At 34.1% G+C, this 5,088-nt stretch overlaps 1 long non-coding RNA gene across 1 annotated transcript; it reads left to right on the top strand.

Annotated features, from left to right (window-relative positions):
- The first annotated feature begins 2,525 nt into the window (after nucleotides 1-2,525).
- LOC141642855 (uncharacterized) lies at nucleotides 2,526-3,804 on the top strand. Its single transcript, XR_012543477.1, has 2 exons — nucleotides 2,526-2,962; nucleotides 3,244-3,804. It is a non-coding gene; the product is annotated as an uncharacterized LOC141642855 (long non-coding RNA).
- Nucleotides 3,805-5,088: the final 1,284 nt, after the last annotated feature.

The raw sequence follows: 5,088 nt of genomic DNA, 5'->3' as shown, positions 1-5,088 counted from the left end.
ATTTATAATGTGAGGGTCTACGTGCAGAAAATAATCGGTAAAGTCTTAAGACAATTAACCAAAATGATGTGAGTAACACTTGGGACTAAAATAGAGATCTTAGAAAGCCCTCGTAATAAGTTGAATCAACCAATTTGTACCCAAATTTTTCTACTCCATTATCAACAGATCCATAAACATCAAAGGTATGATTATATTAGAGATGAATGGTCAAGATCTAATCTTACCTGTCATATAAAACCACTGTCATTTACTTATTTTCTCTTTTTTCTAGTGTTACTTTTTCTTTTTTTACTTTAATTTTTTTTACCTCGTGTTATTATGCTGTTATTGTGCTTTTTTTTTACGACTTTGATTTTTTTTTTCACTTTGTTTTTTTTTTACTTTAATTTTTTTTTTCTCGTTTTTTTTATCTCGTGTTATTATGCTGTTATTGTGCTTTTTTTTTTTTACTTTGATTTTTTTTACGACTTTGATTTTTTTTTCTTTTTTTTTTACCACGTGTTATTCTGATGTTATTGTTATTCTGGTGTTATTGTGATGTTATTCAGGTGTCACTTTGATTTTTTTTACTACTTTTGATTTTTTTACTCTTTTTTACCACATGTTATTGTGCTGTTATTCTGGTATTATTGTTATTCTGGTGTTATTGTGATGTTATACCGGTGTCACTTTAATTTTTTTACTACTTTGATTTTTTTACTCTTTTTTTACTACGTGTTATTGTGCTGTTATTCTGGTGTTATTGTACTGTTATTCTGCTGTTATTGTACTGTTATTCTGGTGTTATATTACTGTTATTGTGGTGTTATTGTACTGTTATTCTAGTGTTATTGTGGTGTTATTGTACTGTTATTCTTCTGTTATTCTCACGATTATCTAATTTTCTCATCGTGCTAATTTTTTATACAAGCACCTGAAAAACATTATTTATGGATGGTCATAACTTTAAATCGCATTTTTTGTCGGTCTTGTATCTCCCTTGAGTGGTTAGCACATTGTTGATAGCTAAAGTCTGACGTACCACTCAGACTATAATCGACCACAGCCATACTCATCTCCCCTACTCATTTTCGCCAGAGCACTTAGCTCGAATCCTAAATCGAGTGCCAAACAGACCCGCATCCACCAGCAGCGGCGACACCAACATTCCTCACTCGCCTCCACAACCACCACTTTCGTCCTCCCCATCCACTCGTTCTTCGCCATCAACAAATTCATCACCAATCCACAACCACCTTCATCCTCCTCTATCAAATTCTGTATAACAACCATCCTCCACTTAATTAACCCAATTCGACCACCATTGCAGCCCCTGCTCATATGGTGCGCAACCAGCAGCCACCTTGACTTGTTACTCAACCCGACATCGACCATCACTATGGCTCAACCCAGAAACGAGACTCAACCCCTGTTTCTCCTCTGAACCCAGCCTCGACACCACTGATAAGCACAATTGTCACCTGCAACTCCGAGCCTGGCCTCCGACTTGACTCAACCACGCTACTACCATGGCTCCGCTCTCCCTGTCTCCCATGCTCCATCACCACGATGAGGCCAGTCGTGGCTCACATACGCACTCCTCTGAAGCCCACCACCACGCTACAACTGAAGACCGAAGTCATTCAGTCCAGATGCAGCCTAGATCCAAACAGCTCCGTCATCAGTCGTCAGAAAGGTTAAGACAATAAACCTAATCTCTTCCCCATTTGCCTTTCTTAATTAATTAACCCAATCTTTCAATTATTCATCAACCGAACCCAGAGTTTAAGACAATAAACCCAATCTCTTCCTTAATCTTAAATCGGGACTTGGGCAGTATAAATAAATTTAGTTATGAATCGCCCAACAACGATGACGGATGTTTGAATTCTTACTGCATCAATGTTGGGGACTCGAAATGCTTAAAAATCACTTGAAGAAACGCAAGAGGCAACACAATCCATATTTGGGCACCAAAAATGTCAAAAATTGACGATATTGTTGAATGTAATGGTAGAATTCGTGAAATTCCAGGAGATATCATTGCTAGTATACTAATTTTGCCCAAAATTCTAGGTATTTTTTATTTTTTAATCGTTTTTTTTACCAAATCTGGGTTTTCTTTTTGGTTTGGAGGTGGAGGGAGAATGAAGATAGAATTATAGGGAAGAAAGACGATATACGATGTCAGACTTTTTTTTTCTTTTTAGTTTCAATCTCAGGTGTTGGTTTCCCTTAAATCAATGGATCATATTTTAAAGCACAAACTCACCATAAAAACCAAACTCACGAGATCCCGCCTCTCTCTCTCTCTCTCTCTATATATATATATATATATATATATATATATATATATATATATATATATATATATATATATATATATATATATATATATATAGGCGGGATCTCGTGAGTTGGGTTCTTACGGTGAGTTGTGAGTTTGTGTGCATGGAAATCTGGACCACTAGATAAAAAAGATCTTACGGCTGAGATTGCACCAAACAAGTAACAATAAATAATACGCGCGACTTTTTAATCAGTCACCTGGGTCTCACTGTTTACTTTTTCTTTCTCTCTCTTCTATTAATTGTCTGAAATCACATCCCCAAATCTTCTCCCTAAAAACACATTCCAATGAAAGTTATCAATAATTGTTCAAGGAAATTAAAGACGACTCACATGAACACAATTTATCAAGAAAGCTTCTTCGCACAAACTCTCCTGATTTTATTAGCACGTCGAAATAAAAAATCGATTTCTTGAATCATCGTCAAAATTATTAATTAGGTATGCAGCCTCTAATCAAAAATTGATTTCTGGAATCATCATCAAAGTTATCATTTGTTTAGAGTTTGATTAGTTGTTTTAGATTGAATTAAGGGTCACTCATGTGCCAAACAACTCAAATATGGGTTTCTGATCCTCTTTCTGCCCACATATTCCACCTTCTTATGCTTATTCTGACGACTATTTTAAGGTACTCTTTTTTCTTTTATGGAATATTAATTGTTTATTTGATTTGTGTCTCTGTTGATACGTTGGAGTTGACTTTATGTGCCTAATTGATATGCAAACATGTTAAGTAATTTGTTGCAATTTAGAATTCATTTTGTGATTACACTTTGATTGTTTTTTATTTTGATTTTTTTAGTCATTTCTAAAGACTACTCATTCAATAATCGAAGTTATTACGATTAAGAATATAAGGGTGAGACCATCACATAAAAGTTGAAGATGAATGGTTTAATTTCATTGCAGGCGTGGTGTAGGTGGACGAAGGAGAGTAACTGTGGTTGTCATGGTGGAGCAAAGTTGAGGGTGGACTTGAGATGGATGAGCACGGTGGTGCAGGAGGGCAAACAAGGCGATGTGGCCTGAATTCAACAGAGGCGTAGAGCATTTCCACCGTCTGAATATTTACACCTGCTCCTGATGCACCGGACGAATGATTTCAAAAGTGTCGAGCTCCATTGTGGGTTTGAAATTGTTGATGCGCTTATGTAGATTGATGGCCTGATGGTGATTTTGGCGACCATTGGTATCGGTTTCGGTGCCGCAATCAAATAATGGAGACTCGAATGGTGTTCTTTTCTGGGTTGTCTGCTTGTTTTAGATTGGTGACAAAAAAGTTGGGCTCGGTTTCGGTGCAGTACTTGGTGTTGATCAGTGCGTCTTGCTTCAGATCATTACTTTTGGTCTGAAATAAAACGGACAACATGTTATCATTTGACAGTAAAATGTTTGTATTTTTCTGATAACATGTTACCATTATTTTTCCCACTATTTTCAGAGTAAAAAATGACACCTCTTGTGATAACATTTTGTAGATTCACTGCTTACATTTTATTAAAAAATGGGTACATTTTGTCGGTCTTATTTCAGACGGGAAAAGTGCCCGTCTGAAATAAGATTTTGCGGGTGTTGATATATCATGTGATGATGAAACATTGAACAAACAGTGCAAAAGACATCCAAGTTCGATATGTTTGAGGTGTTGGGAATGTAATTGTTGTGTTTGTTGATGATATGGTGTGTGAAGTAACATTACAATAACACCACAATAACACTACAATAACAACAGAATAATACTCCAATAAAACACGGAGAAAACTACAATAACATCACAATAACACTACAATAACAGCACAATAACACGGGAAAAAAAAGTAAAAAAATCAAAGTGACACCGGAATAAAATCACAATAACACCAGAATAACAATACCACCAGAATAACAGCACAATAACACGTGGTAAAAAAGAGTAAACAAATCAAAGTAGTAAAAAAAATCAAAGTGACAACGGATTAACATCACAATAACACCAGAATAACAATGACACCAGAATAACAGCACAATAACATGTGGTAAAAGAAAGGGTAAAAAAATCAAAGTAGTAAAAAATGTAAGTGACACCGGAATAACATCACAATAACACCAGAATAACAGCACAATATAATGTGGTAGAAAAAAGTAAAAAATCAAAAGTAGTAAAAAAAAATCAAAGTGACACTGGAATAACATCACAATAACAACAGAATAACAGCACAATAACATGGGGTAAAAAAAAAGTAAAAAAATCAAAGTAGTAAAAAAAATCAAAAGTGAAACCGGAATAACATCACAATAGTAGCAGAATAATAGTAGAATAACAGCAAAATAACACGTGGTAAAAAAAAATCAAATTCCTAAAAAAAATTAAAGTGACAATGAGAATAACATCACAATAACAAATGAAAGAGTAACAATAATGAAGACAATAACACGTAGTAAAAAAAAAGAAAAAAATCAAAGTCGTAAAAAAATCAAAAACAATGAGAATAGCATCACAATAATAAACGGAATAAAATAACAAAGACAATAACATGTGGTAAAAAAAAAAAAGAGAAAAAAAAAATCAAAGTCGTTAAAAAATCAAGTTAAAAAAAAAAGCACAATAACAGCATAATAACACGAGGTTAAAAATAAGAGTGAAAAAAAATTCAAGCAAAAAAAAATTTGGTACAAAAAGAAAAAGAAAAAAGGTAACATAATGAGAAAATTAGAGAAAAACATAAGAGAAAAAAAAATCAAAGTTGTAAAAAAAAGCATAATAACACGAGGTAA

This window comes from Silene latifolia, chromosome 2, assembly GCF_048544455.1.
Source record: "Silene latifolia isolate original U9 population chromosome 2, ASM4854445v1, whole genome shotgun sequence".
In the NCBI taxonomy this organism is placed as follows: Eukaryota; Viridiplantae; Streptophyta; class Magnoliopsida; order Caryophyllales; family Caryophyllaceae; genus Silene; species Silene latifolia.
The sequence above is the reverse complement of the archived record's forward strand: the minus strand, read 5'-3'. Positions and strand labels throughout refer to the sequence as shown.